This window comes from Oncorhynchus gorbuscha, linkage group LG11 (assembly GCF_021184085.1).
Source record: "Oncorhynchus gorbuscha isolate QuinsamMale2020 ecotype Even-year linkage group LG11, OgorEven_v1.0, whole genome shotgun sequence".
Lineage (NCBI taxonomy): Eukaryota > Metazoa > Chordata > Actinopteri > Salmoniformes > Salmonidae > Oncorhynchus > Oncorhynchus gorbuscha.
The window spans coordinates 34431747-34458980 of NC_060183.1; the positions used below are offsets into that span (position 1 = coordinate 34431747).

Sequence of the window (27234 nt, forward strand, 5' to 3'; positions counted from 1 at the left end):
TCTTGTTCCCAGACAGACTAAATAACTTTTTTGCTCGCTTTGAGGACAATACAATGCCACTGACATGGCCCGCTACCAAAACCTGCGGGCTCTCCTTCACTGCAGCCAACGTGAGTAAAACATTTAAACGTGTTAACCGTCGCAAGGCTGCAGGCCCCGACGGCATACCCAGCCGCGTCCTCAGAGCATGTGCAGACCAGCTGGGTGGTGTGTTTACGCACATATTCAATCAATCCTCATCCCAGTCTGCTGTACCCACAGGCTTCAAAAGGGCCACCATTGTTCTTGTTCCCAAGAAAGCTAAGGTAACTGAGCTAAATGACTACCGCCCCTGTAGCACTCACTTCGGTTAGGGTTAGACTAGTCAAGAACCATATCACCTCCACCCTACCTGAAACCCTTGACCCACTCCAATTTGCTTACCGCCCCAATAGGTCCACAGACGACACAATCGCAACCACACTGCACACTGCCCTAACCCATCTGGACAAGAGGAATACCTATGTGAGAATGCTGTTCATCGACTACAGCTCAGCATTTAACACCATTTAACACCATAGTACCCTCCAAACTCATCATCAAGCTCCCTGGGTCTCGACCCCGCCCTGTTCAACCAGGTACTGGACTTCCTGACTGTCCGCCCCCAGGTAGTGAGGGTAGGTTACAACATCTCCACCCCGCTGATCCTCAACACTTGGGGCCCCACAAGGGTGCATTCTGAACCCTCTCCTGTATTCCCTGTTCACCCATGACTGCGTGGCCATGCACGCCTCCAACTCAATCATACGTTTGTGGACGGCACTACAGTAGTAGGCTTGATTACCAACAACGACGAGACGGCCTACAGGGAGAAGGTGAGGGCCCTCGGAGTGTGGTGTCAGGAAAATAACCTCACACTCAACGTCGACAAAACAAAGGAGATGATTGTGGACTTCAGGAAACAGCAGAGGGAGCACCCCCCTATCCACATCGACGGGACAGTAGTGGAGAGGGTAGTAAGTTTTAAGTTCCTCAGTCACGGACAAACTGAATTGGTCCAGCCACACAGACAGCGTTGTGAAGAAGGCGCACCAACCTCAGGAGGCTGGTGAAATTTGGCTTGTCACCAAAAGCACTCACAAACTTCTACAGATGCACAATCGAGAGCATATTTTTTTTATTCAGTTATTTCACCTTTATTTAACCAGGTAGGCTAGTTCTCAAAAAGTTCTCATTTACAACTGTGACCTGGCCAACACAGAGTTACACATGGAGTAAACAGTTAACAAGTCAATAACACAGTAGAAAAAAAACATAAAAAATAGAGTCTATATACATTGTGTGCAAAAGGCATGAGGAGTAGGCGAATAATTACAATTTTGCAGATTAACACTGGAGTGATAAATGATCAGATGTACAGGTAGAGATACTGGTGTGCAAAAGAGCAGAAAAGTAAATAAATATAAACAGTATGGGGATGAGGTAGGTAAATTGGGTGGGCTATTAACCGATAGACTATGTACAGCTGCAGCGATCGGTTAGCTGCTCAGATAGCAGATGTTTGAAGTTGATGAGGGTGATAAAAGTCTCCAACTTCAGCGACTTTTGCAATTCGTTCCAGTCACAGGCAGCAGAGAACTGGAAGGAAAGGTGGCCAAATGAGGTGTTGGCTTTAGGGATGATCAGTGAGATACACCTGCTGGAGTGCGTGCTAGGGGTGGGTGTAGCCATCGTGACCAGTGAACAGAGATAAGGCGGAGCTTTACCTAGCATGGACTTGTAGATGACCTGGAGCCAGTGGGTCTGGCGACGAATATGTAGCGTGGGACAGCCGACTAGAGCATACAGGTCACAGTGGTGGATGGTATAAGGTGCTTTAATAACAAAACGGATGGCACTGTGATAAACTGCATCCAGTTTGCTGAGTAGATGACATCGCCGAAGTCGAGGATCGGTAGGATAGTCAGCTTTACTTGGGTAAATTTGGCGGTGTGAGTGAAGGAGGCTTTGTTGCGGAATAGAAAGCCGACTCTAGATTTGATTTTAGATTGGAGATGTTTGATATGAGTCTGGAAGGAGAGTTTATAATATAATAATAATATTACAGTCTAGCCAGACACCTAGGTACTTATAGATGTCGACATATTCTAGGTCGGAACCATCCAGGGTGGTGATGCTAGTCTGGTGCAGGCAGTGAATGGTTGAAAAGCATGCATTTGGTTTTACGAGCATTTAAGAGCAGTTGGACGCCACGGAAGGAGTGTTGTATGGCGTTGAAGCTCGTTTGGAGGTTAGATAGCACAGTGTCCAAGGCAGTGCCTGAAGTATACAGAATGGCAGTGGCTTCTTCCATGGTGTCCTCCCATGAACACAATTCTTGTTTTACATATCGTAGACTCATCAATAGAGATGTTAGCACATTCCAGAGTACTCTGTAAGTCTTTAGCTGACACTAGGATTCTTCTTAACCTCATTGAGCATTCTGTGCTGTGCTCTTGCAGTCATCTTTGCAGGACGGCCACTCCTAGGCAGAGTAGCAACAGTGCTCAACTTTCTCCATTGAAAGACAATTTGTCTTAGTGTGAACTGATGAACATCAAGGCTTTTAGAGATACTTTTGTAACCCTTTCCAGCTTTATGCAAGTCAACAATTCTTAATCTTAGGTCCTCTGAGATCTCTTTTGTTCGAGGCATGGTTTACATCAAGCAATGCTTCTTGTGAATAGCAAACTCAAATTTTGTGAGTGTTTTTTATAGGGCAAGGCAGTTCTGACCAACATCTCCAATCGTGTCTCATTGATTGGACTCCAATTAGCGTTTGGAGATGTCATTAGCCTAGGGGTTCACATACTTTTTCCAGCCTACACTGTGAATGTTTAAATTCAATGTAGACAACAAAAATAAAATAATTTGTGTGTCATTAGTTTAAGCACACTAGTTTAAACACACTATGTTTGTCTGTTGTTGTGACTTAGATGAAGATCAGATCAAATTTGAAGATAAATTTATACAGAAATCCAGGTAATTCCAAAGGGTTCAAATACTTTTTCTTACCACTAAGTATTCAGACTCTTTGCTATGAGACTCAAAATTGAGCACATGTGCATACTGTTTCCATTGATCATCCTTGAGATGTTTCTACAACTTGACATGATTTGGAAAGGCACACACCTGTTTATATAAGGTCCCGCAGTTGACAGTGCATGTCAGAACAGAAATCAAGACAGGAAGGTCGAAGGAATTGTCCGTAGAGCTCCGAGACAGGATTGTGTCGAGGTACAGATCTGGGGAAGGGTACCACAACATTTCTGCAGCATTGAAGATCCCCAAGAACACAACGGACTCCATATTTCTTGAATGGAAGAAGTTTGGAACTGACCAAACTGATCAGTAGGGAGAAGGGCCTTGGTCAGGGAGGTGACCAAGAACCCTATGGTCACTCTGACAGAGCTCTAGAGTTCCTCTGTGGAGATGGGAGAACCTTCTAGAAGGACAACCATCTCTGCAGCACTACACCAAACAGTCCTTTTTGGTAGTGGCCAGAAAGAAGCCACTACTCAGTAAAAGACACAACAGCCCACTTGGAGTTTTCCAAAAGGCAGCTAAAGACTCTCCGACTATGAGAAACAAGATTCTCTGGCCTCAATGCCAAGCGTCACATCTGGACGAAACCTGGCACCTTCGCTACAGTGAAGCATGGTGGTTGCAGCATCATGCTGTGGGGATATTTTTTCTGCGGCAGGGACTAGTAAGGATCGAGGCAAAGATTAACCGAGAAAAGTACAGAGAGATCCTTGATAAAAACCTGCTCCAGAACGCTCAGGACCTTAGACTGGGGTGAAGGTTCACCTTCTAACAGGACAATGATCCTCAGCATACAGCCAAGACAATGCTGGAGTGGTGTCGGGATAAGTCTCTGAATGTCCTTGAGTGGCCCAGCCAGAGCCCAGACTTGAACCCGATCCAACATCTCTGGAGAGACCTGAAAATAGCTGTGCAGCAACGCTCCCCATCCCACCTGACAGAGCTTTGAGAGGCTCTGTAGAAAGGAATGGGAGAAACTCCCCAAATACAGGCATGCCAAGCTTGTAGCGTCATACCCAAGAAGACTTGAGGCTGTAATCGCTGCCAAAGGTGCTTCAACAAAGTACTGTGTAAATGGTCTGAAAACTTATATAAATTATTTTAAAAATTTGCTTGCAAAATGTCTAAAAAACTGTTTTTGCTTTGTCATTATGTGATATTGTGTGGATTGATGAGGGGGGGAAACAATGTAATACATTTTAGAATAAGGCTGTAATGTAACAAAGTCTGTAAAAAGTAAAGGGGTCTGAATACTTTCCGACTGCACCGTATGCCAATTGATTATTAAAGGGGCCATCTGCGGTTCAAACAATGACAAAGCCACCATCCTGTCACTGATTTGGTAAAAAGATGAGGAATTGAAGCGGAACAATGGACCTACTCTCAAATTCATAGATGAAAATTCTAACCATATTCAGAGGCTAAATGGTGTTTGTTTACAATTGCATTGTTTACAAACAATTGAGTAGAACAAGCATATATTTTAGTTTCTGATGGGATGTTGGCAGCCACTTTCACATTGACCGACTCTCTCTCTCTCCCTTCCTCTACCCCTCTACCTCCCTCTCCCCTCTGGCCTCCCTGCAGTTAAGGTTGCGAGAGCACCACTCCCCCTCACTCATTCCTCCCCTTCCTCAACCCTCCTCACCACCGAGTGAGAGCTGTCACTCCTCCAGTGTGTCAGAGTAATTTACTGTGACAACAAACAACTGGCCACACCACAGAACAGCCCATGCTTCACATCAAACTGAGAGAGAGGTGCTGATAGTGTGTGTGTGTGTGTGTGTGTGTGTGTGTGTGTGTGTGTGTGTGTGTGTGTGTGTGTGTGTGTGTGTGTGTGTGTGTGTGTGTGTGTGTGTGTGTGTGTGTGTGTGTGTGTGTGTGTGTGTGTGTGTGTGTGTGTGTGTGTGTGTGTGTGTGTGTGTGTGTGTGTGTGTGTGTGCGTGTGTGCGCGTGTGTGCGCTTGTGCATGTGCGTTCAGTCAGGAGGAATGGAAGAAATGGGAAGAAAAAGGAAAGGGCAGAAAGAGTAGAGGTAAAGGGACAAAGGAAGGGGAAGGCTATTGCACCTGAACATACCCTGTGTCTATTTTAGCAATAATAAAAAACTCACTTTGATATTTTCCATTCAAATTTAGTGTTCCCAGTTGCACTGCACCGCTTGGCCGTGCCCTGTGTTATAAATAGGGGCTCCCGAGTAGTGCAGCGATCTAAGGCACTACATCTCAGTGCTTGAGGCAACACTACAGACACCCTGGTTCAAATCCAGACTGTATCACAACTGGATGTGATTGGGAGTCCCATAAGGCGGCGCACAATTGGCCCAGTGTCGTCTGGGTTTGGCTGTTGTAGGCTGTCATTGTAAATAAGACATTTTTCTTAACTAACTTGCCTAGTTAAATAAAGGTTAAATAACTCGTGGAATAGAGAATAGAGAGTGGGTGAGAGTCACAGTTTAAAGTTCTACCTGCTTGTTTTTAGTAAAAGTGAGGCTCAAAGTTAAAGTGTCTCCATATATCTCCATCCCTAAAACATGTATAGGAGGGAAAAGGAAAAGAAAGGGAAGTAAAGTTATTTAAAACAAAAAATAGAAATCGTAATATTAAACATTCATGGAAATACAAGTGTCATACATCATTTAAAAGCTTAACTTCTTGTTAATCCAACCGTGTTGTCAGATTTCACAAAGGCTTTATGGCGAAAGCATATCATGCGATTATCTGAGGACAGCGCCCCACACCAAAATACTTTTTCAACCAGCACAGGCGTCACAAAATCCCAAATAGCGATTAAACAAATCACTTACTGTCACGGTCTGACCCTCAGTCCCGAGCTACCCCTCAGTCCTGAGCTACCTCAGTCCGGAGCTGCCCCTCAGTCCAGTGGGGCCCGTTGTTAGGTTTCCTAGGCCAAGGTTAGCGGCGAGGGTCACCACTCAAGGGACGCTAAGGAGGTGGACTAAGAAAATTATGGAGTGGGGTCCACGTCCAGCGCCAGAGTCGCCACCGCGGACAGATGCCCACCCAGACCCTCCCCTATAGGTTTAGGTTGTGCGTTCGGAGTCCGCACCTTGGGGGGGAGGGGGGGGGGTTCTGTCACGGTCTGACCATCGTTCGTATGTGTTTTCCTTGTTTTAGTGTTGGTCAGGACGTGAGCTGGGTGGGCATTCTATGTTGTGTGTCTGGTTTGTCTATTTCTATGTTTGGCCAGATATGGTTCTCAATCAGAGGCAGGTGTTGAAATTCTGTGACTCCCACAGCCCTGACTGTAAACAATAACCAGATTGAAGTGCGGATTCACTGTTTTTATCTACCATAACATATCTTGAACAAAAACACTGATAGGACAAACTTTTTACCAGTTTTCTGACCAGAGCTCTCTCAGGAATGACCAAACATTGACCAAACGTGGGGGTGGTGTTCACAGGGCACAAAGTCATCCTCTGATTGCGCTTGTCACTGTGGTCTCCGGTGGTGAAATAGAATGTGTATAATGTGCACTGTGTGCACAAGTGAGTAGCTTCCATCTGGGTATCAGGCAGATGGGTAAGGTGACCCTGTGGTTTGGAGGTCTGTCAGGGGGGTGTGGGGCCATGTGTCCACCGGGGGGGGGGGGGGGGTCCTGGTGGGTTCTGCAGTCCGTGATCATGAAGACTGTTACCCTCAACCTCCCATCCCAGACACTTGCATTTAAACATACAGACATACATAAGTAGATACAAACACACACACTCACGCATGGGGGATGACCATTATCTTTTCAACCTCAAACTTCAGAAGAACCTGAACTGCACCACACTCTAACTTTACATCAGACACAACATGATCAATCCCCCTTTATTACTGTGGAGAATACTAGAAGTCTCCACGCTGTACTTTTAGAAACATTTAAAATAAGGGCTGTGTTTTGTGTAGTCTTACCCTGGTGTGACCTTTTGATAACAACGTAAATCTCTCTCATTCGACTCTATTTACTCTCAGCTTCGAAAATGCTAATCAGTATCAAAGTAGACATCATGCAAAACTACAAATCCGTGCAAGCTCCTGCACGTCATCTCTAGCTGACATCTTTGTTAACAGTTATTGTGTCAATAAAAAACTTGCACAAGACAGTTCACAGAATTATCAATTTAATTCAATGTAACCAATTTATTAATTCCAACATTTAGCTAACATTAGATAGTTAATCCATAGATTCTTACCTTTGCATCGATTCGGCAGTCTCGTCCAGATCATCATGGCATTTGTAGTTCTTTATGGTAGCCACATTAGCAGCTAATTAGCATTTCATTTTGGGGGGGTAAATACAGGGGAATATATTGATAAAAGTCACCTTGTCCTAGAAGGATTTACACCGTTATCAAAACGTTGCGGTAAAGGTAAACCCAAATGATTTTAAGTGTTTCTAAAACCCCAATGGGAAAAAATGAACGGTGGAAAAATGTTTGGAACCATTTCCCTGTTTGACCGCTAGGTTTTATGGTTATTATGACTCTGTGGTACTCTATTAATGATGTTACTTGTTTACATTTTTGAACTCTGTTTCTGATAAATTTGTTATTGATGAGCATCATGATATAAAGTCCATATAAATTCCAATCCCACCAAGCAAGTGAAGTAAATTAAGCAAATGAGACAATTTAACATTTTATAGAAATCAAAAGGGAAAACCTATTTAAGAATATCGGTCCAGCTTTAAATGACATTCAGCTTATAAAGGCTTAATAAAGGCTTCAAAGCCTTCATAATGCCTTCATAGGCACTACATAAATGTGTTACAAAGTATCTATAACCGTACGTCATGCTTTATAAAGGGTTCATAAATGTGCCATAACTGTATGACATAATCACCAATGTCAAATGTGCCATAACCCACTATGTCAAAAATGATATAAACATGTGCTTTATAAAGGGTGACATGTTGGGTCGAATGATTGGAATACGCTCTAAAGTGAAGTCATGTTAGTCACATTACACCTAATTGTCACATCCTGACCTGTTTCACCTGTCCTTGTGATTGTCTCCACCCCGTTCAGGTGTTGCTGATTTTCCCCAGTGTATTTATCCCTGTGTTTCCTGTCTCTCTGTGCCCGTGCGTCTTGTATGTTTCCAAGTCAACCAGCGTTTTTCCCATTCTCCTGCTTTTTGCATTTCTCCTTTTTATAATCCTCCCGGTTTTGACCTTTGCCTGGTTCTGAACTTTGTACCCGCCTGCTGTACCATTCTGCCTGCCTTGACCACGAGCCTGTCTGCCACTCTGTACCTCCTGGACTTGGATCTGGTTTTGACCTTTTGCCTGTCCACGACCATTCTCTTGCCTACTCCTTTTGGTTTATTAAACATTGTAAAACTCCAACCATCTGCCTCATGTGTCTGCATCTGGGTCTTTCCTTGTGTCATGATAGTACGAACTGGCCATGACAGATCCAGCAGACTTGGACCAGCTCCGGCATGCTGTCTCCCTGCAGGGAGCCACCATTAGGAGGCATGAGGAGTTGTTACAGGGCCTTTTGAAAGGGCTCAGCTCCTTGACGGAATGCCACGACCATGGGTTAAAGGCTATTACGGAGCAAATCGGGGAGTTAGCTCAGCCTGCCACCTCTGAAAAACCCCAATCACCCAGTAATTTTTTCCCTATCTGTGGTGAGTTTGTACAGCCGGCTCCCTGAGAACCCCGCTTACCTCCTCCGGAGCGATATTCAGGGAATCTTGGTACCTGGTAGGTACCAAGGTACCAATTTTCTTTCTCGCATATTTATGAGGTACATCCATCTTCGTTTCCTTCAGAAAAATTGAAGATTGCGTATATTATTATGCTAATGTAAGGAAGGGTGCTCTCCTGGGCTACGGCAGTTTGGGAGCAACAATTTACCATTTGTGGTCATCTGGAGGAATTCATGGCAGAAATGAGAAAGGTATTTGAGTCTCACGGTATCCGGGAGAAAGGCGGCCAGTAAACTAATTGACTTATGCGGTGTCACGTTCGTATGTATGTCATCTAACACTTAACTAGCTACTACAAACTAATTTAAATAACAATAAATCAAAGTTAACTTACTTGTTTTTCGCTGTCCGGTGGCATCATAATTGGGCATTTGATTTGCAATCTCATCATATGATCAGCGTCTCATCAGCAACACTAAAGAAGTACTTCCGGGTTACAGAATTTATAACATTTTCATAATAAAAGCCCCACGTAATAGTATGAAAGTGTCAATAAATTGTATTTATTCATGAAATTTGAAAAAATATTTCCTAAACATTAGCAATGATTCATATTTAACTCACATTTGCATTAAATGGCTGTGCCCATTGCCTGAAAAATAACTTAGTTTGGCCACTTCAGCATATTACAAATCTTCGATGTACTTAGTGCAGTGTATACAAGAACCGGGGCACATGACTTGACAAGTCGTTTACAGTTTTTGACAAATCAACAAAGCAAATAAATGTTGATCACCACGCCAAATAAAGGCTAACTGTAGAGCGAAAGCTAAACAGGGTTGCCAGATATTGTTTAAACCATCTTGGATGGGTTTGTGCTGAGGTTAATTTAATTTGTGGGGGGTTTTCAAGTCCATGAGGGGTAGAAATGAGGGAAGGTATTGTTATGGAATATGATGCAAGAAATATTACTATGATGGGGGATTTATCAATAAATGAGGGGCAAACACAGGAGAAATTTACAAGCTAAATAAAAATAAAGCCCCTCCAAGCTGGCAATCCTGAGGTACCATAGTTACAATCTGATGCCGTGTTCAAACAACTGGTAATTTCAGAACTGGGAACTCAGAAATCTCAGACCTCCGACTTCAGTGCGTTCAAGACAACTGAAAACTCTGGGGAAAAAAAGAGCTCCAACTGGGAAAGATTGTTTTGAATGGTCATCCAACTCAAAATTCCAACTCAGCAACTCGGGCCTCTTTCTAGAGCTTTGACTTTCCGACCTGAAGATCACAGATGTCATGAGCTGACCTTGTATTTTTCAGTTCACTGTTGTCTTGAAAGCACCATAAGTCAGTCGAGTGAACCATCCATTCACTTTGATTTGCTATAACATTTTTGGTCTGACAGACACTTACATGACAACCAAAATGCATTATATGATGTCAACGAACATGGCACCACACATAGTTGGCAAATAGCTCATCATAATCAGTACAACCCCCCAAAAAGTATTTTACACACGTGTCCATTACAATCTCTGCAAGAATCAGGAGGCATGATTTGTTACCAGTACTTGAAAACCTGAATAAAACCGTAAATACATTATGCTCCATACATAGACTCCATATGGTATGCTACAGTAGAAGCAATGCCATATACAGAAAATAAGGAACTTACTTTGATAGGAACGCGCACACGTCCAAAGTTATTATTTGTAAGGAAAACCAGAAAGAGGGAAACGCGGGCGCCAGCCAGAAAATGTGCCAGGGGTAAAAAGTTAGTGCAAGGCCTGTTCTGACGGAGATGCACAAATGTCTGCATACTTGATCTGGGAAACACTGGGGTAGTGCTTGGGCTCTTGTCGAAGAGAGAAGTTTGTCTGGGCAGTAAGTAAAGCCTCAAACATGTCCGGAAAAGTGAAATGGGCTACTATGTGAATTAATGAGGAGGCTTAGTTCAAACTGTTATCAGAAAATAAAACTTGTAAAAAAATAATTTGACAAGTTGAAATTATATAATTAGTAGGCAGCGTGCCTTGGTTTGAGGGCAGCGTGTGTTTACAGTTGCGTAACAATCACATTTTGTAACAGTGAGAGCATTCTGACATCATGCGTATAAAAAAACTCACGCTGGGACGACCGTTAAGAGAAATTTTGAACTCGCATGTGAAAAAGTTCAAATCAAATAGAAAAATGATCCTTGGTATGACCTTCTTAAAACAATTCCATATAGCTTAGTAGAACCCCCACCCCCTTCCCAGCTTAGACAGGGCTTAGACTGTTTAGTGTAAAATTTAAGGGGATAAATACATGTATAAAAAAAACTTTCTTAAATCTATCAGATATAGGAAACTTCAGAACAAACTTCCTCTTGACTTTTTTTTGGGGGGACTATCTGTTGTTCCCTGTAGTAATCTGTAATTCAATGCATTTGTGTGGGCGAATAGCAGTAAGGCCGCCCCCCGGGTTAGACAGGGCTTAGACTCTTATGGGTTAAAGGACAGTAGAGAGAGCAGGATGAGGAACGAGTGGCAGTCAGTGGGGAAAATGACTCAGCCTACACTCAGCATGGGCTTGTGATATGCGATCATGAGAGATCTTTCCATATCTGCTTTATCAGTAGCGAGTGTTTGTGTGTTTTCTTAAGGAGTACCACTTCCTCCCGATTCAGCACATACCTGCCGCCAACTCGGGACCTCTGCCTTGCTAGCACACGTGACTGCCCTCCTGAAGAGGCGCCACGCTAAAAGCTAGCTATTCGCTGGTGAAAGTGGAGACACTTGGCTGAGGAGTAAGTTTCACACATCCCCATGTACTACACATGTGTGTTTGTGCATGTTAAAGAATATACTATATGGAGAATGTACTCTCCCTCTCTCTTTCTCTCATCCAGCTCTCCCTTTTCTTGGATTGAGCCTGTTCAGGTCGTAAAAGGGGCCCAGAAAGAGGAGGACGTCGAACCCAGACACCAAGACGGACCCCTGGCCTCCCCCTCAACCGGCTAGACTCCAGACTGCAGACACCCCTGCATGGACCAGCACAAACCAGACACAGACAATACCAGAGCAGCTCACTTTCACAGCTTTGATTTACAGAGTTATATAGAGGCCAGAGTTCACCTTCATATAAGACTGCCCATTCTCATAACCTCACTGCCTAACACTTTAACCATGTAAAAATGTCAATGTAATGTAATGCAACCCCAGTCACTCGCTCAAAGCAGTCCACTCTATGGGGAACAAAACATATATCTTTATAGAGTGAGTCGTGTCCCACTCAGTCCTTCAGAGAATCTTGGTTATCCTTTGGTTTACCATGATTCTACCCTACCCTCATAAGAACGATGAACTCTTACTGACCATAGAGATATACACTGAGTATACCAAACATTAGGAATACCTTCCTAGTATTCTAGGGTAGTGTAATAGTTGTGTTACAGTGTGTAAAGCCAATTTAAGTAAGTTGTGGGCCATTCTGGATCAGATCAAGCTTACTTTACTGTTAAGACAAAGTAAGGTTTGTTTGAAGCCTGTTGTGGGATAAAAGGGAGGTATGTAGTAAACTGTGGATTAGGGTCGTTTTGTAGAGGGATATAACCCCCAGAATGAGATTGGATTTTGGTTTTGGAATTTGGTTTTGGACAGGCATACCTGCACATGCTAATATGTCTGCATACCAAATGAGCACCCTATATTCACTACATAATGCACTACTTTGACATAATACAGGTAAAACCCTGTCGGTGATTCTCCATCCCTCTCTCCCTACATCCCTCTTTCCTTCTTACGCACATTCCTCTTGCTAACTCCCCTTCTCTCTCTCTCCATCACTATCTATTCTGTCTGTCTCTGGGTGCCTCAGCTGAGTAGCTCAGTTGCTGCAATGATACATGATCTGGTTTTCAATGCTTGAGCAGTGCTGCTAGTTAGAGGGGGAAGGAAGAAACACTGTGCTATGGTATGGGAACTCATACCATAGCACAGACAGACAGTTATCTACAAGCCCAGGATCCACCATAGAGAGAGAGTACATTTTCTTCCTTATAATGTATACCCTCCCCCCAAGTAGACTTTCTTCAACACACCACCATCTCCCTCCTCCAACTCATCCTTGATCTTCTCCCCATTTCTGGGCCCCAGAGCCACCCTGTAACCCTGCACCCCCTTTCCCATCCCGCCCTCTGCATCCCATAGCCCCCCTGTATCCTTCCCCTCTCCTCATTCTACAACCCAAAGCCATGCTGTACCCCCTTTCCTTCCACCCCCTTCTGCACCCCAAATTCACCCTGCACTCCCATCCCATCCCCCTCTTCTGCACCCCTTTGCCCCCTCCTCCTCAGTGCCATGTTCTCTCCGTTCATCTGCCAGTGTCCTCCTGTCTGTGGGGCCAATGAGGTCAGCAGTTTGATAAACACATAAATCAGCCATGCTACACCATGAAGGCCCCCGATGGCCCCTGGTGGCCCATGACACTAGTTCCCACAGCCGGCCTGTCTGTCACTCCAACTGACTGACAACAGTCACCCTCTTCACACCCCTCCCACCCCTTCATCCCCATCCCTGCCCCCCACCCTGGACAGTTGACAATCCGTTAGAGAAGGGATGGGCGTCTCTTTCTCTCCCTCTCTAACTCACTCTCGATCTTCTCCCCCTTTCTGGCCTCCAGAGCCACCCTGAAGAGCCTAAAAGAAATCAGATAATTCTGGATCCTATTTCATCAATCATCAAAATATCAATCATGCATTTCCTGGATATGTTAGATGAAATAGCTTACTTTGTGAATCATAGGCTCCCATCTCAGTTGTCCTACTTGGTACTGGAATTTAAAAAATGTAAAGTAGGCCTAACTGTCCATACAAAATGTATATATTGTTGTACTTGATGTTGTTGAGCAAAGTAGTTACATTTATCACAATATCACTTTTTCTCCACAACGCCCAGCTCTAACACCTCCCCCAAAAATGACTTATGGTAATTGTTTCGGTGATTTATCATTGTCACAAAAAATGGGTAGATTTATTACGATATGTTTTTTTTGTCCATATCACCCATCTCTACCCTGATGCCACCCTTCCCCTTGCAAAATGACACAGATGCTCCTGTGAAGCCAGTGCCCTATACTACCAATCAGGTTTGAGGAGTTAGCGAAGTAACTTTGGTCAACTCTGAATTCAACTCGGGATAACAGGTACCACAAAAGTGGTTCAAACTTTAGCCAGGTACGTTTCTATGGCAACCAATCATTCAGAACTAATCTGCTCCAGGACAGGCTAACTCAGGGCTAACTCCATTTATCCTGAAGGAAGTGTCTGAGCTGCGAGTTGAGGACCAATTAAATCAGATTCAAGTCAAATGTTTTATTTGTCACATGCGCCGAATACAAGCCCTTAACCAACAATGCAGCTTTAAGAAAATAAAGTTAAGAAAATATTTACTATGTAAATAGTCCGGGTGGCCATTTTGATTAATTTTTCAGTAGTCTTATGGCTTGGGGTAGAAGCTGTTAAGAAGCCTTTTGGACCTAGACTTGGCGCTCCGGTACCGCGTGCCGCGCAGCAGCAGAGAGAACAGTCTATGACTTGGGTGACTGTAGTCTTTGACCATTTTTTGGTCCTTCCTCTGACACTGCCTAATAAACAGCTCCTGGATGGCAGGAAGATTGGCCCCAGTGATGTACTGGGCTGTACGCACTACCCTCTGTAGCGCCTTACGGTCGGATGCTGAGCAGTGAGCTGTTACCATACCAGGAGGTGATGATTTTTGATTTCGGGCACAAATTAAAATGTGGCACTGACACAACCATGGATTGATGTTTCAGCATTGTCTCAATGAAAAGTTTGGCATTCGACGAACCTCGTGCAACATGCACGTGCAGTTACAAGCCTGCTAGAGTTAGCGACATGCACGCACAGTTACAAGTCTGCTGGAGTTGGCGGCAGGCGGACAAGCAATATCCACCGTCATAGTACGGATGAAGCCTGCGCTGGAATGTGAAGTTAACTGAAGCTGGCTAGCTTTAGAAAACGATGAGTAAATCTAGCTTCTTTTGTAATATATCCCTCTGGCAAGGTCCACCCAGTATTGTGGAACCATAGAAAAATATTTTCTGGGTGACATCCTGGGTATAGAAAAGTTATGAATGTATCCCTTCAAACTGTCTGTCAGCCCTGTGTAGTCACTCACTTCACAGCAGCAGGGAAATTGATTTAGTCACGCTCAGTCAGGCTGTTTCTCAATTCTTATTTCTGCAATTCCTCACATCCAGGCGAGGGCCTGCTTATCAACCATATTAAAGGAGAAGGTCCCTCCAGTCTGACCTTCATTTCCAATAGGTTTTGAGAAGGAGGTGAGGAGAGAGGATACTAGGAATTGAGGAAAGATTAATTGAGAAACTGCCTTTACTTCCCCTTCCTCCTCAAGGTTGAAGGTCAGTATAGCACTACTCATTAAGGCCATTCCCAGCTCTTCCCCACTTTCCATCCTCACCTCCAGGCCCATGGCACCACGACCCTGGCTCTCAGAACCAAGATTTGGCCTGGTCCTGGGCCTCACAGCAAGAAGAGGCAAGGTCTGGCTCCAGACACCCATCTCCAGGCCTATTGCACCACAGCCTCATCTCGCCCGTGTCCCAGCCGAAGATGAGGCCTGGTCCTGGGCCTCCCAGCCAGCTGAGGCAGGGCCCGGCTCCAGACAGCCATCAGGGTAATGCACTGACTCTATTGTGAAGGCCAGAACCTTGAGGAGCTGCATTAAACTGAGGAGAATTCAGAGTAAATTTAGGAGGAGAAGAGAAGGCGGTTTGACAGGAGATTAGATAATGTAAAGGAGGGCGATAGCTTCAAAAACACAAACTCATGTTCTCTGGGTGGAAAATTGAAATTTTATTGGAAAATCTTGTGTTGGTTATCTTGGTTATTTTGGTTATTTTGGCTATAAGCAGTTTGGGGGTTTTATTATCTTATAATGTATGTTTCTTTGCCATGACAGGCACATATGCATTTTAATCAGTAGTTAGATGTAACGGCTGTTGGAAGGAGAGGACCAAGGTGCAGCGTGGTATGTGTTCATACTTTTATTTGAACTGAACATAACTGAAATAACAAAGAGAACGAACGACACCGAAACAGTTCTGTCTGGTGCAGACACAAAAACAGAAAACAACTTGCCACAAGACACAGGTGGGAAAAAGGCTACCTAAGTATGGTTCTCAATCGGAGACAACGATAGACAGCTGCCTCTGATTGAGAACCACAACTGGCCAAATACACAGAAATAGAAAACATAGAAAACAAAAACATAGAATGCCCACCCCAACTCACGCCCTGACCAAACCAAAATAGAGGCATAAAAAGGATCTCTAAGGTCAGGGCGTGACATTAGAACTATATCACTTTTCCTCGTCAGTGATGACAGATGGATTCCAGCGTTATGAATTAACAACAATAAATGCTAGTCTAACGCAGGACGCATGGGTGTCACGCCCTGGTCTTAGTATTTTGTGTTTATATATCTATTTGGTCAGGCCAGGGTGTGACATGGGTTTATTTTGTTGTGTTTTCGTATTGGGGTTTTAGTAGGCATTGGGATTGTGGCTGAGTAGGGGTGTCTAGCATAGGCTATGGTTGCCTGAGGCGGTTCTCAATCAGAGTCAGGTGGTTCTCGTTGTCTCTGATTGGGAACCATATTTAGGTAGCCTGGGTTTCACTGTGTGTTTTGTGGGTGATTGTTCCTGTCTCTGTGTTTATTGTCACAAGATAGGCTGTATAGGTTTTCACGTTTCGTTTGTTGTTTTGTAGATTTAAGTTATTTCATGTATCATATATTTTTTCATTAAAGAACATGAGTAACCACCACGCCGCATTTTGGTCCGCTCCTCTTTCTACAGACGAACGTCGTTACAATGGGTTAGAAAAGGGAACCAAATGTCTCAGTGTCTGTGTTGTAAATGGCATCACTCTCCCCCTTTCATTTTCTGTCTTTTGAGGTAATTTAAAGGCAATTCTAATTCACTTACAGAACTGCGGTGCGGTGTAGAGGGGAACTGTTTGGGGGTTTGAGTAAAGCTGCTGGTGTTTTAAGTGCGCCACAAAAAAATCACTGACAAATGTTGGGTTAACATTTACAAGGCACACTGTTGGCCAAAAGCTGAAAAAAATATAAAAATTTGGGTCTTGTCGCTTATTATTATGATTTCTAGACGAACGGGGAATTCTAAGGGAATGTGGTGCGTTAGTATGGCACCATTGTGGTCTGGGGCTTTACAGTTAACAGGAGAGGGGAGATGGGTTCTTACAGCACAAACCAAAGGAACCAAAACCCCAGTGCAACTCAATATTAGGAAGGTGTTCACTCAGAGCATAAGGAAAGGAGAATGACACAATGGTCTACTACTATCATACCGGCAGTAATTTACATAATGGGCTATTCATAATAAGAAAAAGTAGTACATTATGTGTAGGGAATATGGTGGAGACTCACTGTTCCCTCTGCTGTGTGTGTCCATATTATGCTAGACCCACTTGTTCGGTTACAGATACACCCAAACGCTCACTGCTTGGGCGCAGAATGACCAGTCTGGATTCTACTACTTTGACTACTCTACCGTATACACGGCTACTACAGTCTAGATGAAGAAGAATGGCAAAGCTAGTACTGTACTTGGGGAGTTTTCCTGCACATACGTTTTTAATTTAACCACTGTTTTGGTTCCATTGGTTTGTGCTATAAGAGCCCATCTCTCCTCTCCTGTTTACTGTTAAGCCCCAGACCGCAATGGGATCATACTAACGCACCACATTCCCTTAGAATTCCCTGTTCATCTAGAAATCATAATAATAAGCGACAAGAACCGAAACGGCTTCCTTTCCCGTAATACTGCAGATCAGGTTTTTGTTCTATTATTCTTAATGTTTGAGCTTTTTTCAGCTTTTGGCTAACAGTGAGCTCGTAAATGTTAACCCAACATTTGCCCAGGATTTTTTGTGGCGCACTTAAAACACTAGCAGCTTTACTCAAACCCCCAAACACAGTCCACCTCTGCACTGCACCGCAGTTCTGTTAGGGGCTTGTACAATTGCCTTTAAATTACCCCAGGGACAGAAAACAAAAGACAGGGGGAGAGCAAGAGAGGGGGATAAATAGAGAGAGGGGGAACAACAGAGATGGAGAGAGAAAGGAAGGAGAGAGGAAGATAATGAGAGAAGGAAAGAAAGAGTGAAGGAAGAGAGGGAAAGGAAGGCTTTGGGGTTGTTTCTGCACTTCTGAGGATTCCTGGATAATGATCGGGTTGTAACCATACTGGCTGCATTCCGCCAAATGAAACAAGGGCACCTGCCAGCTCCAACTATGTTTATTTTGTCATATCCCTTTTTTTCACTTGTAACATGAAAAAAAGCCATAAATACAGAATCTGCATTTAATTTGCATGACAGACCACTATATATTTCCCTCTCTTCTTGTCTGCTCGTCCCTCTATTTCTGCACATTCAGCATGTCAGCTGGCCAAGACAGGGATTTGTGGCTGGTGTTGCTCGCTCACCAGCGGAGGGGAATATTTTCGGAGAAACTGCTCTTGCCAACAGCTTTTTGTGATGCTGCAGCCTCATACACTGACCTGAGCAATCAGCTGCTGACCCTACACACAAAGACTTATTCACTCATGCTGCAGTCATTGTTTAGTAGCAACCCCTGTTCCAAAATTGCCTCCTGAAGCGTCTAGAAATGCAGTCAGTCACTGAAATGAAGGAAGGCCCTATGTCCTTAACAGAAGAGAAAACTATGTGGGAGCAATCATCAATCTTTCCAAAATGGCTTCCACCCACGGTATTGGACTCAAGTAGCTGTTAGTACTACATTTTCTTTTCACTGTAATTGTAACCCTCATATCGGTAAGCGTTGTAGAAAAAGACAAGATAGGAGGTGGAATCAAAGCAGGTAGGACAGAGAGTTGTTGGTATGAGGCCTCTGGGCTGGGTTAGGTCTGTGAGTCATGGGCTTTGCTTTGGAATACCCAGTAATAAGCTTCTGGAAGTGTTCTTAAGCCTGTCACCTCACGCACACACTGTGAACCCAGAATGGACAGGGGAGACGGGGGAGAAAAAGTAGTCATGTCTCCTCCTAATCAAGTCTCAGAGCCACTGATGGGCCTTGGTCCAAGAACCACACTGGCTGGAGGCCGGAGGAAAGACAGAGGGGAGAGTAATCTAGGCTGCATGCCGACAGGGATTTCTAGGTTTACTGAATCTCCCATTATGTCTGAAATGTGGTTGGGAGGAGTCTCCATTTTGGGAGTGAAGATGGGAGTTAAAAAATGCTGCCCCATATTTGTTTAGATTTACAGGTGCTAAGTTGTAAACAGAACTCTCCACATGTACCACACCGAGGAACCTATTTGAGGTGTAATCAGTGGGCATATACAGTATTCTGTATGTGCTTGTTGGGTGTTACTATACCAGCATAGCCCACTAAATACTAAACACTTAAGGTAGCTAGGCCCCATGAACTATGTTTCCCTCCCTGTTCAGTCAGTAATTAACTGAAATCATGGTAACTTCTAATATTATTATACAAACAAGGAGTGATGATGTTACTATTCACTGCCCAAAGTGAACTGGCGTCTGTTGGGATCCATTTCGTGGTGGTCTTGGATGAGGCCCTTGGATATGGGCATGGTGCCATCAATCAATTAATCAATCAATCAATCAATCAATCAAATGTTTTTAGAAAGCTCTCTTTACATCAGCAGATGTCACAAAGTGCTATATAGAAACCCAGCCTAAAACCCCAAACAGCAAGCAATGCAGATGTAGAAGCACAGTGGCTAGGAAAAACTCCCTAGAAAGGAAGGAACCTAGGAAGAAACCTAGAGAAGAACCAGGCTCTGAGGGGTGGCCAGTCCTCTTCTGGCTGAGCTGGGTGGAGATTATAAGAGTAAATGGCCATTTAACCATTTAAGGTCAGATAGTTCTTCAAGATGTTCAAACGTTCATAGATGACCAGCAGGGACAAATAATAAGCAATGGTTGTAGAGGGTGCAACCGGTCAGTACCCCAGGAGTAAATGTCAGTTGGCTTTTCATAGATGAGCATTCAGAGGTCGAGACAGCAGGTGCGGTAGAGAGAGAAAGAGAGAGAGTTGAAAACAGCAAGTCCAGGACAAGGTAGCACGTCCGGTGAACAGGTCAGGGTTCCCTAGCCGCAGGCAGAACAGTTGAAACTGGAGCAGCAGCATGACCAGGTGGACTGGGTACTGTCAGGAGTCATTAGGTCAGGTAGTCCTGAGGCATGAGGGAACATATTTAAATTCACACAGGACACCAGATAAGACAGGAGAATTACACCAGATATAACAGACTGACCCTAGCCCCCTGGCACATAGACTATTGCTGCATAGATACTGGAGACTGAGATGGGTGGGTCGGGGGACACTGTGGCCCCGTCCGACGATACCCCCAGACAGGACAACCAGGCAGGATATAACCACACCCACCTTGCCAAAGCACAGACCCCAACCCACTAGAGGGATATCAACAGATCACCAACTTACTACCCTGAGACAAGGCTGAGTATAGCCCACAAATATCTCCTCCACCGCACAAGCCCCAGCTGTCCCCCTGTCCACTCGCACATGCCAGGCAGACAGGCCATAACCACACCCTCTCCAGTTGCTGAGGGCCAGGGCATTGGGGCGCCTAATGGGCGTCAGCCAGAAATGAACATATTTATCTTGCTAAGCATTTCTGCAAATGGTTAATTGCCCCATCTCTGGGTGATAATCAACTGGGTACAGTCTTGTGCACCAGAGAGAGGATGTGAAAAGGAGAGGACACAGAGACGAGAGAGAGAACGAGAAAGACAGAGAGAGAGAGAGAGAGAGAGAGAGAGAGAGAGAGAGAGAGAGAGAGAGAGAGAGGTAGAATAACTAGTATCACAAAGGATCAAATATTCTGCTCACTAACCCCTTCACCTCTGTGTTTGTGAATTAGAGAACTCAAACAGAGGGTAGCACATCACATGTCAGGGACCAAAATGCATTTCAAATGTGAATGTCATATTATCAAATAAATAATTTAAAAAACACATACACATACAAAACCCAAAACAATTAGAGAAAAGTAAGTGAAAAGTTGGGCACAATAACATATACATGTAGCTCGGGCCCAAGCTTAGATCCACCTGCTGAAAAAACTATGCCCATGGCTTGCACACACTCCCTTGTGAACTCTGAGCCAATGATTACTGGTCTTTCGCATTCCTAGAGCCGAGAAACGGTGCATGAAACATTTCTGATATTTCTCAAATGCGTGGCTAATTAGGAATGGCAGTACACATCTGTGGGATTCTCTAAGTGGGAAAGAACTAGTGGGGTGAGGGAGAGAGAGAAAAGGTGGAGGGAGTATCATAGAATAGGTTTATTACATAGGAAATATGATTATATCATTCAATATGCCAACATGTCTTTTGATAGGTATATTAGGGGTTAGTAAACTCAACACCTTCATAATGTTCATCATGTTGTGAATCCTAAAGTTGTTGAACACAATGTGCCAAAAACCACAAGCACCAATGACTCTAGATGCATTTCATTCTCACTGTCACGCCCTGACCTTAGAGAGCCGTTTTATTTCTCTATTTGGTTAGGTCAGGGTGTGATGTGGGGTGGGCATTCTATGTTTTGTTTTCTATGATTTTGTATTTCTATGTTTTGGTCAGGTATGGTTCTCAATCAAGGACAACTGTCTATCGTTGTCTCTGAATGGGAACCACACTTAGGTAGTCATTTTCCCTCCTTTTTAACCAAGTTAACTTTGGTTGTGGTACATAGCCCTTGAGCGTCACGATTGTTTTTGTATTGTTTTTGTCGGCGTCAGCCTAATAAAAAGGAATATGTACGCTTACCAAGCTGCGCTTTGGTCTTCTTCCAGCAACGGCCGTGACACTCACTCACTTTCTTGGATGGAAATGTATACTGCACATGTGATTATAGTTCCACTATAATTAAGGTAGATGTTATAATGACATGATGATATAGAAAGGTTAGATAAACTGTACATTTTCTGGTGATTTTGATTTGAATTAACAAAACACATGTTATTTTATGTTTTATTTACTCTTAATTTAACTAGGCAAGTCAGTTATTTACAATGACAGCCTACCAAAAGGCAACCAGCGGGGACGGGGGCCTGGGATTAAAATAAATACAATATAAATATAGGACAAAACACACATCACAACAAGAGAGACAACACTACATAAAGAGTGACCTAAAACAACAAGATAGCAAAGCAGCAACACATGACAACACAGCATGGTAGCAACACAATATAACAACATGGTAGCAACACAACATGGTAGCAGCACAAAACATGGTACAAACATTATTTGGCACAGACAACAGCACAAATGGCAAGAAGGTAGAGACAACAATAGCAGCCACAACTGTCAGTAAGTGTCCATGATTGAGTCTTTGAATGAATAGTTTCTGATTATTTTTTGAGTTTCAAGTTACTTAAGTGAAACATAATCCGTAGAACAATAGCTGCCTCTTGGAAAAACTGTCTATTAAATTATTATGGGCTATTAGTGGGAAAAATGTCAGCTATATTTGGATAGATATGAAAGCCAGCTGAATTTACCACATTAGATGAGGCGTCAATAAAGGAGAAAATTGAAAGAATGAGGGCTGAGGTACGTCTTTAGTAGACAAACTAAATGTACATGACTGAAGAGTTGTACACTTGTTGCTTTTTACAATGAAGGTAATGATCTAAAAGTGTACATCCACAGGACCCTTGCTAAACAACGGAGCCTGAAATGCATAAAAACGGAGTCTCGCTGCATAAATAAGGAGACTATACAGTAACACTGTTTCCAACAAAACTTCACAAAACAAAGAAAAACACCATTAAGTGGTTTCCCATAGAAAAACAGTCTTCTGAATCACTCAGTGTGCTGCTAAAAGTTAACTTGCCCTGCCGGGCCCGTGTAAACCTGGGCAAACTGTAAATATAGCAGTTTTTATATTCTTAATTATACAGACATTTTTCTGTTCTGTTCCCTGGGCCAGCTCCCCCTCAGACCCAGCAGGTTACCACAGTAATGCCAAACACTCCCTCTACAACAACAGCCGCATTTACTAGTCCAAGATTTGGAAGCTCTTCAAATATAGACTCCAATTTCTGCAAATATATTTTCTCTGCAAAAGTATGGAGGGGGAAGGAAGAGAAAGAAACAGCATGAGGAAAATTAAAGGAGGTTCGGCCTGACAAAAATATGTAGATTCTTTAGAGGAGACAGCATACATATTTGAAAGGCGGGTAGTTGGTGACCCCATCTCCCCCACCTTAAAACTCAGTCCATTCACTCTGTCCCATTAGTATTATAATGCCACTGGGAATATGTATGGACTGCCCGGAGAAAGAGGTGTGCTGCCCTGTGCCAGAGGGAAGGAGAAAAGAAGAGTGAGGAGAGGGAGGGGTAAGTAGAGAGTAGTGTGGTCGAGAGCTATAAGAAGGAGAGAGAAAGGCAAAGGAGAGGGAGAAAGAGAGGGATAAACATACAGGGGGGACACAGAGAGGGATTTCTAAATAGGGGGCTCCGGGATACGTATAAGGAGACCATTTTACAGCCAGGGAGGCATTGTCTGTGTCGCCATGCCAACCGAGTGGCAGTCTTACTAAGCCATGAGGCTATCTCCATCAGAAAGTTGTTTATTTTCCCAAGTTCTTTTTCTACATTACAACCATTTCATGGTTTTACAGCGCACTGATTAAGGAGCTGGGCGATTTTCATACACAGTTACAATCTTTAACCAACGTTCACTACACAGAAGAGAACTAGCCATGTGTCTAGTTACAGTACATTTTCTCATCAATAAACCTTGCTCTGTCTGGGGAACTAAGGCAATGATTGCTTTAGCAAGCTGCTGCTTTTTACAAAGATAGCCTAAAAACACTTATAGGGACAGTTTTTCTTACATTAAGCTAAGCCCTGGACTAAAATTTTACTTGAATAGACATTCTCTACTGAGCATGCTTTTTAGTACATGAGTGGGCTTATTCTGAGTGCAGGAAACCAGGGAGAGGCCTTTTTTTTTTCGAACTGCCTACTTAATATTAAAATCTAACACTGATATTGATAAACGTGATAGCTAGCTACCACCATGTCAAAGTGAATTTTCCATGCTTCTGTAATCACTCCGACAAATCACTTAAACATTGTCCCATTAAGTGACAATGCCAGAGAAGCCGGTGTTTGGAGGATATATTGGCACGGGTGTTGTTATGCATTATACAATGGGTTACCAACATATTCAAATAATGATTGACATATTTCATTAAAAACATTATTTTGATTAATGTATTCATATTATTTCATCCTTCCACAAGATATACAGTACCAGTCAAAAGTTTGGACACACCTACTCATTCAAGGGGTTTTCTTTATTTTTACTATTTTCCACATTGTAGAATAATAGTGAAGACATCAAAACTATGAAATAACACATATGGAATCATGTAGGAACCAAAAAGGGTTAAACAAATATATATTTTATATTTGAGATTCTTCAAAGTAGTCACCTTTTGCCTTGATGAGAACTTTGCACACTCTTGGTATTCTCTCAACCAGCTTCACCTGGGCTGCTTTTCCTTCTCTCTGTGGTCCAACTCATCCCAAACAATCGTAATTGGGTTGAGGTCGGGTGATTGTGGAAGCCAGGTCATCTGATGCAGCACTCCATCAACTCTCCTTATTGGTCAAATAGCCCTTACACTGCCTGGAGGTGTGTTCAGTCATTGTCTTTTTGAAAAACAAATGATAGTCCCACTAAGCGCAAACCGGATGGGGTGGCGTATGGCTGCAGAATGCTGTGGTAGACATGCTAGTTAAGTGTACCTTGAATTTTAAATAAATCACTGACAGTGTCACCAGCAAAGCACCCCCACACCAACACACCTCCTCCTCCATGCTTCATAGTGGGAACTACACAGGTGGAGATCATCCGTTCACCTACTCTAGGTCTCTCAAAGACAGGGTCGCTGGAACCAAAAGTCTCAAATTTGGACTCATTGGACGAATGGAGAGATTTCCACAATGGTCTAATGTCTGTTGCTCGTGTTTCTTGGCCCATGCAAGTCTCTTCTTCTTATTGGTGTCCTTTAGTAGTGGTTTCTTTGCAGCAATTCCACTATGAATGCCTGATTCACGCAGTCTCCTCTGAACAGTTGATGTTGAGATGTGTTTGTCACTTGAACTCTGTGAAGCATTTATTTGGGCTGCAGTTTCTGAGGCTGATAACTCTAATGAACTTGGTGTGTCCAAACCTTTGACTGGTACTGTACTCCCGACACAAATCTAAGGTTGCTGGAGATGCCACCCAGTTATTCATTATTTTATTCCGTATCTATGGACGTGACCCAGTCGTTTGTTCTAAATTTCCATTGACATACTGGCTGGCAACGTTCTTATCCCTTGTTTTCTAGCTAGACAACTTCGGCTAACTTACAGATACTAAAAAAGTGGCGCGATTTTGCCTGGCTTAGAAAATGTGCTCACTTGTCAGAACACTGTTGTTCAGAGAAGCTAACCAACAACACAGCTACTGTAACACAATCACTTCAATCTGATTGCGTTTCATTTGACCTTTTTTTTGTTCTTTTTTGTATATATCCGTAAAAATGATGCCAGCTGATTCATGATTATGACTGGCTGAGAAATGCTGCCTGTCTGTCTCATCCAGACTCGTTCATTACTATGGGACAGCAGGAGATCAAATTTGTATATTGAAACAATGTTACAAATGTCGGAGATACAAATCTTCGCTGTTGAAAACGAAATGTTAGTCCAAAAGAAATGTGAAATAATGTCTAGATGTTTTTTTTATAGTGGAGATCATGTTTATAAATTGCTTGGCTGGGCTGATGAGACAATGGATTGCACAGTCAAATGGAACAGAGTAAATAGACATTTTAACGTCATAGATTTAGCCGGTGGCAACTTAACTTGTGGAAAAGACACCAGCAGGAATGTGGTTTTTAACCAATCAGCATTCAGGATTAGACTCACCCGTTTTATAATTATGTACAATACAGCCACTCATCATGTCATGTACCCTAGAGAGACAGATAGAGGCAGCAAGCTCCGGAGTCCGCGAGCTCTGGGGATGCTGATAGTGGTGTGTTGAATCTGTGTGACAGAGCCCCAGTGGGAGTGGGCGCCCTCCTGTCCCTCTGTTAATCCCCAGCAGAAAGGGCCTGCATTTTGGCTGTGATACGCTTAATCCAGGGGCCTTGTTCACAAAGGAGCCCAGGACTTCCTCTGACCTGGGAGCTTCCGCTGGGTGGCTGGGGGTTGGTGTGGGTTGCCAGTACAAACATGCTGCAAGCATGAACCCAACACGTCCACGGAGGCCGAGATTGAACAAACACTGTATACATATGCGCAGGCAGGTACTGTACGCACAGACAGACAAACACGCACCCAACCACCCACACGCATGCATGTATACACGACAGACACACACTTTTGCATTCATACTGTCCTAATGTGGGAGCCAATCAAAACATGCAACAAGCTGCACACATACATGAGGGCCAGAGAGAGTGAAGACAATACACACACACACTGATTAGTTACTAGATACTGCCCCCAGAAAGCCTGAATAGACTAAGATAAACTCAGAGGACAGAAAGATAAAGAGAAAGTGAAAGAGGGGGAATAAGACCAAACAGTATAGTGACCGAGATACTGTTTACAAACATCCCTGTGTGCCATTTGCGAAGCCATCAGTGAAAAGACAGCTTTTCTTTAGCCAACTATACAGATGTTCCATGGAATTTCCAGGTTGACTTTCATACTGTGTACACAGTGTGTGGGTAGGTGCACGTGTTAAAGGACCTTACTGGTGGATGACACGCTCTCCTGCTATCCCACGGCTGACCTCTAAGATGCTTTTGTGACCACTCATGTCAACTTTTATTTTGAAAAGACAAATCCCTATTCTAAACTACAACTAGACCATAAAAACAAAGATAAAAATATTAAAAAATATGCTGGCTCTTTATTTTCTTAATGATTCTACTTAGAAATAAACAATACTAGCAGGAATAAGGCTATGTAACTCTCATAGTGTCATGCCCTGACCTTAGTTATTTTTGTTTTCTTTATTATTTTGGTTAGGTCAGGGTGTGACGAGGGTGGTATGTGTGTTTTTGTCTTGTCTAGTTTTTTTTATATATATCTATGGGGTTTTGGTTTGTCTAGGCAAATGAAGCTCTATGGTGGCCTGAATTGGTTCCTGAATTGGTTCCCAATCAGAGGCAGCTGTTTATCATTGTCTCTGATTGGGGATCCTATTTAGGTTGCCATTTTCCATTTTGATGTTGAGGGTTATTGTTGATGTGTAGTTGCATGTCAGCATTCGGTTTATCGTTTTGTTAGTTTAAGTGTTCTTCGTTAATTAAAGAAGAATGTATTCTTATCACGCTGCACCTTTATTTCATACAGTATGA

The 27234-nt window shown here is 43.4% G+C and overlaps 1 long non-coding RNA gene across 1 annotated transcript in view; it reads left to right on the plus strand.

The window, feature by feature from the left end:
• Nucleotides 1-14178, plus strand: part of LOC124048541 — a 41151-nt gene extending 26973 nt beyond the window's left edge. Inside the window, exons 2-3 of the long non-coding RNA XR_006841249.1 lie at nt 11375-11518; nt 11621-14178. This is a non-coding gene — a long non-coding RNA (uncharacterized LOC124048541). The remainder of the gene's footprint in view (nt 1-11374; nt 11519-11620) is intronic.
• Nucleotides 14179-27234: the final 13056 nt, after the last annotated feature.